Raw genomic sequence first — 14,952 nt, 5'->3', positions numbered from 1 at the left:
GAATCATGGAATGCTACAGTCAAGAAATAGTCATGCAATCTCAAGCATTCAGAGCCAAATTCCATCCTCCTGTCAATGTCCAAAGATCATACCTAGTCTCTCCCACCCATATTGTGCACTTTCTCTTTCTGTGGACTCAAAATCTTACTAACTACTATGCCAGTTCCTTTCCCTCTCATACTAACTATAGTTTTAATGAAAAAATTCCAGAGAGTTATCTATAAAAGGTCAAGGTCCAAGAGCCTGGACTGATTCATGAAACATTCAATCACAGTTTCCACTGTAGGGCATGATCTGCATCCATTTAGATGAGCCACAGGAGTCAGAGAGTTGAGGAATCCCATTTGGCAGAATGGCAGTAAGTAGCCCCTCAAAATGCTTTGCATGCAATCATTATTATCTTAAATTCTGGAAACAGAGAGTGAGTAAAAGAGATGCTCTTCCCATTATCCTTATTATCTCCATAGAAGCAATTTGTGCTGGGTTGTCATTTTATAAAACTATGCATTGCAAATGAATCTGGCCACTGCTATGTTTCCTCCATTATGTAATGGCAGCTGACCTCCACTCATACTGACATCCCTCTAACACATTCTGTCCACCTCATTAACACAGGCTTACGATGATATACTTACAGCCTCTCTGGTTGTTTGGGTCTATCCAGATAATTATTCCTAGTTAAGAGTTTTATCTCTTCCTTCAAGTTGTTGCTACCAGTAGGAGTACTTAATAGTTTTGACCAAAAAAAAAAAAGTCAACTACATCATTCTTGGCTCTACAGGGCAAACAAAAATAACATGGCTTAGCTCTGTTAGGATCTGTTGAATAACAGTATCCAGGCGCTAAGGGCTTTTTAACTGTGAATAAATGCCAGGCAATATTCTAGACTCTAGGACACAGCAGTGAACAAAACAGCAATTAAAAAATTCCTACTCTCATGGAGCTTATATTCTAGAGGGAAATATATGTCTACCTCATTTTATCATGGTTCGCTTTATTGTGCTTTGCAGACATTGCATTTTTTTACAAATTGAAGTTTTGTGGCAGCCCTACATCAAGCAAGCCTATCATTTTTCCAACAGTATTTGCTCACTTCATGCCTCTGTGTCCCATTTTGGTAATTCTCACAATATTTTAAACATTTTTATTATATTTCCTATGGTGACCTGTGATCAGTGATCTTTGACATTACTATTGTAATTGTTTTGGGGCACCACAAACCACGCCCATATAAGGCAGCAAATTTAATCAATTAATGTGTGTGTTCTGATTTCTCCACCAACTAGCTATTTCCCCATCTCTTCCCCTCTCCTGGGGCTTCCCTACTCCCTGAGACACAACAATATTAAAACTAGGACGATTAATAATCCTACAATGGCCTCTAAGTGTTAAAGTAAAAGGAAGGGTCACACATCTCTCCCTTTAAGTCAAAAGTTGGAAATGATTAAGCTTAGTGAGAAAGGCATGTTGAAAACCAAGATGGGCTGAAAGCTAGGCCTCTTGCAGCAGTTAGGATAATAAGAAAGTGAAACAGCCTTATTGCTGATATGGAGAAAGTTTTAGTGGTCTGGATAGAAGATCAAACCAGCTACAACATTCCCTTAAGCCAAAGCATAATCCAGAGCAAGGTCCTAACGCTTCAATTCTATGGAGGCTGAGAGAGAGTGAGGAAACTGCAGAAGAAAAGTTTGAAGCTAGCAGAGGTTGGCTCATGGAGGTTAAGAAGAGAAGGTGTCTCTATAACATAAAAGTGCAAGGTGAAGCAGCAAGTGCTGATGTAGGGCCTGCTGCACGTTATCCAGAAGATCTAGCTAAGATCATTAATAAAGGTGGCTACACTAAAAAACAGATTTTCAGTGTTGAAAAGGCAGCCTTCTATTAGAAGAAGATGCCATCTAGGACTTCCATAGCTAGAGAGGAGAAATCAGTGCCTGGCTTCAAAGCTTCAAAGGACAGAATGACCCTCTTGCTAGGGGCTAAGGCAGCTGGTGACTTTAAGTTGAAGCCAATGCTCATTTACCAGGGCCCTTAAGAATTATGCTGAATCGACTCTGTCTGTGCTCTACAAATGGAACAAGAAAGACTGGATGACAGCACATTTGCTAACTACATGCTTTACAGAATATTTTAAGCCTACTGTTGAGAAATACTACTTAGAAAAAAAGATTCCTTTCAAAATATTACTGCTCATTGAAAATGCACCTGGTCACCCAAGAACTCTGATGGAGATACACAACGAGATTAATGTTGTTTTCATGCCTGCTAATACAATATCCATTCTGCAGCCCATGGATCAAGGAGTAATTTTCACTTCCAAGTCTTATTATTTAAGAAATACATTCTGTAAAGCTATAGCTGCCATAAATAATGATTCCTCTGAGGGATCTGAGCAGAGTCATTTGAAAACCATATGGAAAGAATTCATCCTTCTAGATGCCATTAAGAATAGTCATGATTCATGGGAAGAGGTCAAAATATCAACATTAACAGCGGTTGAGAGAAGTTGATTCCAACCCTCATGGATGACTTTGAGGGGTTCAACACTTCAGTGGAGGAAGTCACTGCAGATGTGGTGGAAATTGCAAGAGAACTAGATATGGAGCCTGAATTTGTGACTTGAATTGCTGCAATCTCATGATAAAATTTTAATGCATGAAGAGTTGCTTCTTATGAATGAGTAAAGGAAGTTGTTTCTTGAAATGGAATCTACTCCTGGTGAAGATTCTATGAAGACTGTTGAAATAGCAATAAAGGATTTAGAATATTACATAAACGTAGTTGATAGAGCAGCAGCAGGGTTTGAGAGGATTGACTCCAATTTTGAAAAAAGTTCTACTGTGGGTAAAATGCTATCAAACAGCATTGCCTGCTACAGGTAAATCACTCATGCAAAGAAGAGTCAATTGATGTGGCCAACATAATTGTTGTCTTATTTGAAGAAACTGTCACGGCCACTCCAGCCTTCAGCAACCAGCACCCTGATCAGTCAGCAGCCATCAACATGGAGGCAAGACCCTCCATCAGCAAAAGATTATGACTCCCTGAAGGCTCAGATTATGGTTAGCATTTTTTTTAGCAATAAATTATTTTTAAATTATGTACATTGTTTTTTAGACATAATGCTACTGCACACTTAATAGACTACAGAATAGTGTAAACATAACTTTTATGTACATTGGGAAACCAAAAAAGTCGTGTGACTTGCTTTATTGTCATGGCCTAGAACCAAACCCGCAGTATCTCTAAGGTATGCCTGTAAATGTGTCCATTAAAAAAAATATGGCTCCCAGCTCTGTCATTTACAAGCTCTAAGTGCTTATAAGTTACATAAGCTGAAAGTTACATAAACTCTCATTTTTCTCATAACGGTAGTGATTATAGCTAGGGTGGTTATAAAGGTGAAAAGAGATAACATAGGTAAAGTGTTTTAGCACAAGGCCTAGTACATAATAAGCCCTAAATATAAATGAGATTTGTTATTACTATTATTACTACATTTCTGTTCACTCCTATTTTCAGAGACATTATACACACTATTTTTTAAATGTATTTTATATACTCTCAACCTAATCAGTCAGATGTCCACAGTCTAATTCTCTGTTGTATTATATCTGACAAAATTCTAACCATGTCCCCCCATATTATCTCTGCTCAACCACACTGTATTTTCTTTATTTTGTTTAAGTCCTTGTTACCTTAAAATGGATCAGATATATCCTCCCAAATCCAATTTGTTCAGCTCAAAGTTAACTTCCCTGTGCATATAATGTAGGTCCCACAAGAGAAGGATGTTGATATCATGGGTGATTCATGGAGATGGAAGCAGTCATGAGAATCAACAGCACCGCGGAAGCTCTTGCAGACAAATAGACAGTCAAATGCATCATAAGGCAGGATGCTAAGGGACCAATCAGCTCAGAAACATTGACTCTCTGTCACACACTGCTTAGAAGAAATGAATGGCAAAAATAAAAAGGGACAATAACAAAAAGCTCTTATTTAAATCACTATGCAAGTGAGGATAGGGGGAGATATGGGGTGGTCTTAGGGCATTCAAATAGAATGAATAGATCTGGAGTTCTGGTCTTCCCTCTGTCCCCAACCCGATGCATGACACTGAAAAAGTCAAACACTCTCTCCATGCTCATCTGTAAAATCAGGCCAGGCCATCTTAAGCTTCCTTGTTGCTTCTATATTGCTGTTAATCTCTGCTGCATAGTTATTTTTGAATGAGAAGCCTATAAGAATAGAATTTTTTAAAGATAATTTCCTTTCTTCTTCATCAATAATATGGAGAAAATAAGACCTGCCTGACAGGATTGCTGTGAAGGTCAAATTGGAAAGTACATGCAGGGCACTTAGCACGATGTCTGGGATGTTGTAGGTTACCAAGATGTGATGTTCCATCACGTCATGATAATGCTGACAATGTAAAATAATCAAATTTAAAAATGACCTGTCTTTAAAATGAACTACCAAAAGAGAGAAGAAAGTAACAAATATAGAAACAAAATTAAAATATCTGGGTGGTGAGATTATGAATATTGTGGGTTCATTTTTCTATTTGAGAGACAACATAAGGTAATGGTTTGACTCATGGCTTCTCTCGGCAGTGAAACCAACTCTTTCACCAACTGTGGGACTTTTAAACAAGTTTTATAACCTCCCTGTAAATGAAGATGTAATAATACTTACTTATCAAGAAATGATTTTATATTTGTGAAGCACATGTTAAACACTATTTAAGTGTTTGTTAAATAAAATACTTTCCAAATCTGCAGTCATGGACATGTGCACTCCTATAATGGAAAGGAAGGGATATTCTTTTATAAAGCAATGATTATTGCCCCTAATTGAGTAATTTTTTTCCATGCCAGGCCCTGTTCAAAGAACTTTATGTGGATCAACTAATCCTCATAATAATCCTGTGAGATGGGTACGATTATCATCAGAGGTGAGAAACATCCAGAGGGAGACAGCCCTGGTCTCTTCAGTCTCACCAAGTCACTAGGGCGAATCTGCTCACCCCTGTGTGCTCCTCTAGTTTGCTGGCTTCTGCAGATAGTATACCTTGGATCTCATTCACCCAGAAGCTGAGCTGCTCCGGGTGAACTGGGACAAAACTGGACTAGTCTCGCCTCGTCCTTCTCTCTTCCTGGCACCTGCTTAGGGATCCAGGTCACATGCTCCTCTTGCTTCTCCTCTTATCAAAACTAACTCTCTTTTCAGGTTCTCATGGAAGACAAAGTGATAGGCTGATGGTCCAAAGACTTGGTTTGAGTCTTGGTTCTATCTTAAATGCTGTATAGCTTTGAATAAGTTACTGGATGGGTTAGAGTCTGAAATTCATATGTAAATTTCAGTTTACTGTGTTTCTGAGAATTTTTGTCAGAGAGAAAGATGGAAATTGTTACCCATTAAGACACTGAATGCATGTTGTCTCAGAAAACTGAAAGGAGGACAATGGTTAAAATGCCAACATCCACTCTAGACTTTGTGCTAGACTTGGAATGGCAAAGACTGCCCAAAATTGTGAACCTCCACTTCCCATGGTGTTATTTTACACCAATATAGGGAAATGTATTTCTGAGGGTCACAAAAGGTTCTAAAATTCAAGGTTAAAGTTTTTGACCCATTGATTTCCTGTAGTTGGATGCAGTGATTTCCATTAGGCAGAGTACCGAGTGATTTTCACTGTGATGAAAGCCTGCCATTGAAATTTTCAGTGTATTCTGAATATTTGCTGCTCCCAAGGAATAAGAGGAAAGAGAAGCCATCTATAGAGTGATGTTTGTTTGCTTTCACTTACTTTTATTACCCAGAATAATCCCAATTTGAAAGTCTCCAGCCAGAGGACTATCAAATGTGATAATAAAATGCTTGCAACATTTCTTTTCTGCTTTTCAGAAATTGCACATTTTGACACTACTTAGAACAATATTAGTGTTTTCAGAAAAATGCTACTAGGTGGCATGCATGTAATTTGGCCTACCACTTTAAAAATTACTCTAACTTATAGTTTAGGACCTGTTAAATTTATGGCATGACTTTTTAAAAAAGGAATGAATAAAAAGTTTCAGTGGAAAACTACAAATTTATTTTTACCCTAAGCATTTTAAACTTGAGAAAGTAAAAGAATGTATTTGTTATTTTGACCTTTTACAGACCTATTTGTTTTGCAGGTAGCATTAGTAATTCTTCAACATCTACTAAAATTGCTAGCAGTTATGTGTATGAAGAAACTATTTCACAGCCATTTCTTTGTCCAGAGCCTTTATGAAGGAGTCATTCTAATGTTCTGGTTCAAAACATTAGCATCAATTGGAGTAACTGTTTTCAGTATCACCAAGTAAATATCCACTCAGTATAAAAGAGGAATGGCTGCCTTTTGTTGAACAACTCACCAGATCTTCAGCTGGAAGAGCTGCATGTGTTATCTATAAATTCACAACAACTGGGCTTCCCTGGTGGCACAGTGGTTAAGAATCCACCTGCCAATGCAGGGGACACAAGTTCGAGCTCTGGTCCGGGAAGATCCCACATGCCGTGGAGCAACTGGGCCCGTGCGCCACAACTACTGAGCCTGTGCTCCAGAGCCCGCGAGCCACAACTACTGAGCCTGCACTCTAGAGCCTGTGAGCCACAACTACTGAGCCCGCACGCCACAACTCCTGAAGCCCAGGCACCTGGAGCCCGTGCTCTGCAACAAGAGAAGCCACCGCAATGAGAAGCCGGTGCACCACAAGGAAGAGTAGCCCCCTCTCACCGCAACTAGAGAAAGCCCGTGCACAGTAACAAAGACCCAATGCAGCCAAAAATAAATAAACTAAAAAGAAAAAAAATTCACAACAATTCTGCGATGCAGATATTATTACCCTCACTTCACAGATAAGAAAGTTGAGGATTCGAGGATCTAAGATGCTTGATTGAGATCACACAGCTAGCAAGTTACAGAGCCTGGAGTAAAAAACCAGGTTTGTCTTCTTTCTTATTCACCATAACTTACCAAGCCTTTTTAGAATCAAAAAGACAGCCAGCCAAAAAAACGATTGATATGAAATTTTCCAATGCAAAGCTGATTCTACTTATAAGTTTCTCTAGTTAGAGGGAGCTGGCAAAGTGGAGTTAAAATAATTTGGGCTTTGAAATCTACTAGACCTGGATTCAAAATCAGCTCTACCACTTGACAAGTACATGGCTTTGGAGAAGTTACTTAATATCTATCATATCACCTCATAAAGTTGGGAAGATTAAATAAGATAAATCTTATAAGTGCTGAACACATTACTTGTACCTGGTATGGACTTAATAAGTAGTATGTCTCCTTAGCCTATTATTATTTTTTAAAAGAACGTGATTCTAAACTGCCTAAAAATATAAGTATTCAAAAGTAGTTGTCTCATAGCTTCTTAAGGCCACAATTATTGTATTTCTTTTGTTTTGTCACTTATCAGCAGGAACATAAACCACCTTCTTACAGGGGATTTGGAGGATTTGTAAGAGGACCCGCTTCCCCTGACACGTGTGAGAAGGAGCAGTTCGTTTCTTTTACCATCAGAAAAATAGAGACCACTTTCCTTCCTCAGATGCACAAGGTTTCTATTATGTGAAAGCAGATTGAATGCCGGTCTGACAAGATTTGGCATGGGGTCTAATAGGAACCAAAATGGAACTGGGACTCAACATGATTTATCACAGTTATTTTTATAAATAGCAAAATGGAAAACTTTTTGGTGTTGGAATGAAAAAGTGAATTGACTGACCGATTAAGGATCCGTCAGTACTTTTCATAGGTCATTTGAACGGAACCAAAGGGATGTTAAAAGGACTTGAAATACTGATGTCTGTAGCTACTAAATGAAATCTGACCAACACCCATACATATAATGGGATTAGGCAGCAGTTGCTTTGAATGGTGGACAAAGTTGCTTTTCTAAAAGATGGTGGAGAACTGTATTTACTGGGTCTAGGAAGAAGTGACAATTGATTTAATCTAAGGAGTTCATGAGAGGGAAAGGTTGGCAGAGCTGAAGGCATATGCAGGCCAAGACCAAAGTGCTATCTGTAGGGAGGGCTCTCCGGGGAGAAGTCACTGCTCTCTCCCAAATGGAAAAGCCCATGGAAAATCTGTGCTATGCAGAATTTTTTTTTTTCACTCTTTTCCCACTATACTTTCTGACCAATTTGCAATGTTCTGCTGCATGGAATTTTTAATCTTCTCAGTTCCATACTTTTGTCATAATTAAGTTTTGAAATAACATTGTTCTCATGTGTATCCTACTGGAATAGTCTTTCACTCATGGCTGCTGACTTTAAGAAACTCGATGACACTAGGAAGTGAAATCTATCTGCATTCTACATAGGCATTTATGTATTTATACAGTGTCTATGAAGCAGCATAAATGCAGTGTTCTTCTAGCCAGCTGCTCTGTCAGAATGATGATGATACATAGCTCTTCCAAATGCCTTACAGTTTATAGGGACTTTTCATACAAGGAAAGAAGAGGGAGAATATTTTACTGGGTACATATGATGTGTGGGATTCTATGCTAAATGTTTTATTCAACCCTCTTCATTACCTGTAAGATAATCATCATCTACATTATTCAGTTGAGAAAACCAAGGTTCAGAGAGGTTCAGCAACCTGTTCAAACCACACAGCTAATAAATAGCAAATTCTGGGCTAAAACCCAGATATTTCAATCTAAGCCTGGACTACTAGAGGAAGATAAAGTTTGAAAAGTACACAGGAGTGAGAATACTGAAGTCCAGCTAAGGAATTTAGACTGCAGTATTTATTTTGTAAGTGACAGAAAATTACTCAAGATTATGAAGAAGGAAATGTCATGAGTCTTCTGGGTTCTCTCAACTCAAGTCCCGGTGCCTTTCCTTTTTCTTTATTATGCTCATCCTTATCTATATTCTTTCCATAAACCTACCCTCTCATTCATTTATACTCTTCCATCTTATGAGAAAACTTCTCTTATTAACTCCACTTAATAAATCAGGAAAAGGAGGTACAGAGAATTAAAGGAGTTTTCCCAAGGTCAAAGCCAGGGAGAGACAGGATTAGAACTCAGGTCTCTCTGGACTCACTCAATCACAGAGCATAACTCCGTGCATCTATGCACATAAATATGTATGGTAATAAGTATTTGAATATATAAATCCATATAAATTTCAGCTTACTGTAAACCCCACTGTCAAAACAAATTTCAAAACACTATGTATTTCAGGTAGGGAATATCCAACATGCCACAGTGACCTATAACAGGAAAACAGCAAAACAAAGGAATACAAACAACTGTTGCAATCACCAAGCTGAAGTCTTGGGATGCAAAAGATTATTGAACTCTTTCACAAATATCTAAAAAGGAGTGCCTCTGTATTGATGCTGATTCGTCATCATTTTTCTCAGCTAATATCATTGCTGCACAGAATATCATAAAGTTTAGGAACAAAGAAAATAATTTGAGAATCCTCTACAGGAAAAAAAGTACATTTCAAGGAGAAGTGGATTTTTTTCTACTTGTTTTTGCTTTATCATGGCACATTAACTTGATGAAAATTTCCCTTGTGGATATGAGGAATGGTTTTGACCCTATGTACTTGTATATTTATTTTGATGGTTCTAAATTTAGCAAAGCATTATTGTCACCATTGATCCTAGAGAATTATTCACCTGTTAGTGAGTCAATAGCTGCATGGGTTTATGGTATCATGAGGGATATTGACTGTCAAGTTTATTTACAGTAATTGATAATTTTTTAATTGTTCTCTGTTCCTATTCCTAAAATAACTAAGCAAAGATGATCATTTCACTGGATGAAGAAAATGTTCACATAAGTGAGAGGGGAAAGAGGTTCTGGTGTGTGTACTTGAGAAGAAATAGGACATGCCTAAAGGCCCCTAGAACTGTTCTAATGCTGGCAAAACCTTAAGCAATCCTCAGAAGCCAAGTGGACTGTTGTCTCCCAAGAGAAGTGTGCCCTGCGTGAAGTGGTTCCCTCCCTTCTCTGTCTCTCCATCCTGACTTACCTCTACCAGCTTTCACAGTGGATGACCTTCTTCCCCTACAACAGTGTGTGCACTCAGATGCAGAGTATGCACTCAATAAGTATGCCAAATTACTGAAGTCATTCACAGGGCTGTTTCCACTTTTTTTACCATGAGCTCCTTAAGTACAAAGATGATGTGTTTATGGACTTTGCATGCCCAGAGCATTACTTCCTGCTTGGACCTTCACACATGCTCAGTAGATGTTTTTTGAGAGGCAGTATGGGCAATAGTAAGGCTTTGGAGCCAGTCAGCCTGTGTTCAAATTCTGACTCTGCTGTTGACTAGCCTTGTAACCTTGGGCAAGTCACTGCTCCATGCCTCAGTTTCCTCATCTGCAAAATGGGATAACAGAGAACTTATAAGATAGCTGTGAGGATTCAGTGTGTTTTTATACATAAAGTGCTCAACAAAATAAAAGTTATTTCTCCAGCACAGATGGTCCTTGCCAAATGGCTGCTCTCCAGGTAATGACTCCAGGATCAAACTCTTCCTATCTTGTAATGCTATCATCTTTAACACCTGGTATCCAAGATTCCATGGAAGGGGAAGAAAGAGCATAATTATATCTGGAAGCTTTTCTTAGGAGCTAGGCCTAGTCATGACATGTGAGCCAGTCTCAGGACTCTTCCTAGATGCCAGGGAACTGGTCAACAGATCCGTCATTATGTGCACTGGTATAAAGTGGACCTGTTTAGTGGAGCATAGCATTCTCCCTGTCACTGGAAAGACTTCAATAGACGCTAGCAATTATTTATAAAAATCAAAGCTCTAAAATCATATAAGTAGATGTTCACGGCTGGGTAGTTTCATTTCAATTGCTTAAGTACCACTATCTTAATTTTAAATTCAACTGCTTTCTTCATGGCCCTCTGGGTAATTCTGGCGCCACTCTACTACCATTGATGTTTCCAGTCCCCCTGAGACCTTTAAACCTGAGGTCACAAAGACCTACTGAAGAAATGCGGATGACGAAAATGAACAATGCAGCAGAGGTGGGTGGGGACTGCAGGGCTCTGGGGGGTAGCACCTGCTCCATCAGGCACCATGGCAGCGGTCCGTAGGAACACCATCCCACCAGCCCAGAGTATGGGTCTCATTCTGCCACCCCATCCGCTGATTGTTTTCCCCCGACATTAGGATATGGCCCCTAGTGTAGGATGGTGGTTAAGTGCATAGATTCTGGAACCAGTCTACGAAGGTTTAAAGACCAACACTAAAACTTAATTGGCTGTTACCCCAGTTCCCCCATTTGTAAACTGAGGATACTAGTGGTATCCAACTCAAAGGATTGCTGAGTGGTGTCAATGAGCTAATATGCATAAAATATTTAGAACATGCCTCATGTGTAGTAAGTGTTCAATATACGTTAGTCATTACTTTTCTTCTCATTACCTCTGGCTTGGTGGGCTGAATTTGAAAGTTGGGCCTTCAATTTGCAATTTTTGCTTTAAACTGTAGCAACTGGGATTCAAATCAGAAAGCACTTAGCAGCCTATAAAACCAAGCTTTAGAGAATAGCCCCAGCTTCCTGGGAAATGCCTGGCACCCCTTGATTTGCTTTGCTTTGCCCCACCTTCACTCTTTGCTGCCTACTCCATTCCTGCTTCTATCTGGCTCTTGATCTCTGTGGTTGTAGCTCAGATTTTTAACTCCATTCTTGCTTTTTGCACTGACAATATCATTTTTCTGCTTTGAACTCATTTTCCCCTAGATAAATTGAGTTCAAAGGCCACAATGCACCCTGACCTCTCACCCCTTTTGACCATTACTACTGATTACTGGTCTGACCAAGCTGAAACTCCCAGAAGAAACAAGGCTTAGAGACATTAAGCAATTCATCCAAAGTCACACAGCCAGCAAGGCAAGGAACCAGGATCTGAACCAGATCCCATGACTATAGTCAGCAATCCCAAACTTTCAGCCATACTGTAGTCACTCTATTTTGCTGAAGCAGAAATTTGAGTCTCAAACAATTTGGGGCATAACTTACGAGAACAAACCACTTAGCTAGGAAGTCAGCCTCAACCCAGGAGTCATATCTCAATGGGCCTTTGCTGTTCTCTGCTCGTTATGGAGGTGTACAGAATTCCCAAGAGGTGACAAAAGCTTTGTTTCTCTAGGACAAATGGCCATACAGTGAAAGATCAAGTTTTAGCGAAAGTTAAAAATGCATGCAGTCAGCATCAGTGACAGAGCTGCATAGGAAGTTTGTGACTCTCAACAGAATTAAGAGGAGATTCATAAAGATCTGGATGTTTCTCTCAGCAAAACCAAGGGTCTACACACAGAGTCACAAAATGATGGCCCACAAGCTAAGTCTTACGATTTGGGGGAGGAAAGAACATATTGTTAAAAAGCATTTGAAATCTGTTAAGTAGAACATGGACTCTCCAGTATGCCTCAGCTACTGGCATTCTTTTTTGGAATTTTGGCTCATTGGCCTATTATATAATAGAATAAATGAGTATGAAGAATTAAGTTTCTATACGTAACATTTTGTATTCCCCCTAAAGACACCCATTAATTATGTTACCCTATTGCTTAAACAACACAGAATAGCCATTTGAAATATTTTAACAAAATGCTTTTTTTTTTCCCATGAATCTTTAAACTCATCTGTAAAAGTCATGAGCCTGAGAATGTTGTCTAAGGATCAGTGAAACGTCTTGTTGGTTCAGATTCAGGCTTACTTCATAGAGTTTACACAGCATATGCCAGACACAGTGTTAAGAACTTTCACAGACTTTTCATTTCTTCTTCACAAAAATCCAATGTGCTTTAATAATATTATCCCCATTTTACAGTTTTGGAAACTTGGATTCAAAGAGGGTTAGTCATTCTCCCAATATCGTACCACTGGGAAATGGTGGACTGGGGGTTCCTACTTAAATTCAGGGCTTTTCACCATTTCATGCTGCCTCCCATTAGCGTGATTCAGCCTTTGGAAATAATTTTCCAAAAAAATAGCCTAGAAGAGTATCCATCCATTAAAAATTATTCCATTGTCCCTCTAAGTACCTTGTCGTGACTGAGATGGAGGAGAGCATCAGTTGTTTGAAATATTTAATAACAATTCCTTGGATGGTAGTTCTAATTTTAGCTTCCTGAGGACCCCGTTTCTTCAGGCAATGAATAATTTGCATGGCAAGTTTACTTCTGAGCAAGACACTAGAGTTGAATCCAAGGACACTTAGAATAGTTTCATAGGACAGTTTGGTTTCAGAACTGCATAAAAACTTGCTAAAAATTCTACATTTATGGTTCACTCTTGATTATATACTTAATTAATTTATAGTTTTCAAGTGTCTATTGAATTCTACTTCAACACAATAACCATTTATATTTCATAATGATAATGGCGAGACAGTGACTTTTTAAGGCTCATTTGAAACTCTATTTTTATTCCTGGTAATAACCTTTGACATTCCTTGGCCATTCTCCCTCCAGGTTTTCTAAAAATATTAAAAAGCGCGGGACCCAGGACCCAGTTTTAATCTCATGTCATTAGACTCTTCCATCTACTACCCTCCTTGGTGCAGTCAATTAGTCCATTTTCCCTAATTTTTTGAAGATTTTTACTATCTCACTGTCACACCCTCCAGCACTATTTTTATCTCAATTCTTGGTGAAGTCTGTAGATCAGAGCCTAGCCAGTAGTAAATATTGTAGGCTTTGTGGTTCAAGAGACAAAACAACTTACTTATATAACAAAGCAGAAAACTCCTGCCTGTCTCACCCACCCCGTTTACCTGAGATGCCATCAGAGTCCCCAGTGACCCAGATCCTAGAATACTCTTCTTCCTGGAGAGCCCAGCCATTTCAACTTGGGCAGCTAGTCAGAGGTGAGGGAACTCACTGAATCTCTGCCTCCTGGGCTGAGATTCCACACCCTGATGCCTGGCAGTTGCCAACAGTGAAGTGTCCAGTAGGTAGGTGATAAATAGCATGAGTCTTAAGCAGTGATGAGGTGTGGTCACCAGTTGGGTGGCAGGCACTGGAGTGGAGTGGAGGTGTGCAGAGTGAAGGAATGCACCAGCTGTGGCTCACAATGCTAGCCAGTTCCAGCAGCTCCGGGGGCCATACAAAACCAGGCACTGGGCCAGAATGGGCCAGACTGGCCTGTGGTTTGCCAACTCTTAATGTGGATTATCATTCCAATACCTAGTCTCTCAATCTCTGGAAGTTTTTTCTTCCAATGATCTTGCCCTCACCCTACCTTTGACATACGTTTTCATGGTTATGACTTCTCATTGCAAAATCCTGCAACCACTCCACATAAATTCCATTCTAAGCACCATCTCTTTTTTTTTTTAAAACATCTTTATTGGAGTATAATTGCTTTAAAATCTGTGTTAGTTTTTGCTGTATAAAAAAGTGAATCAGCTCTGTGTACACATATATCCCCATATCCCCTCCCTCTTGCATCTCCCTCCCACCCTCCCTATCTCACCCCTCTAGCACCGAGCTGATCTCCCTGTGCTATGCGGCTGCTTCCCACTAGCTATCTACTTTACATTTGGCAGTGTATATACGTCCATGCCACTCTCTCACTTCGTCCCAGCTTACCCTTCCCCCTCCTCATGTCCTCAAGTCCATTCTCTGCATCTGTGTCTTTATTCCTGTCCTGCCCCAAGGTTCTCCAGAACCTTTTTTTCTTTTAAATTCCATATATATGTGTTAGCATACGGTATTTTTCTCTTTCTCACTAACTTCACTCTATATGACAGTCTCTAGGTCCATCCACCTCACAACAAATAACTCAATTTTGTTTCTTTTTATGGCTGAGTAATATTCCATTGTATACATGTGCCACATCTTCTATATCCATTCATCTGTCAATGGACACTTAGGTTGCTTCCATGACCTGGCTATTGTAAGTAGTGCTGCAATGAA

This window comes from Balaenoptera acutorostrata, chromosome 11 (assembly GCF_949987535.1).
Source record: "Balaenoptera acutorostrata chromosome 11, mBalAcu1.1, whole genome shotgun sequence".
NCBI lineage: Eukaryota > Metazoa > Chordata > Mammalia > Artiodactyla > Balaenopteridae > Balaenoptera > Balaenoptera acutorostrata.
The sequence above is the reverse complement of the archived record's forward strand: the minus strand, read 5'-3'. Positions refer to the sequence as shown.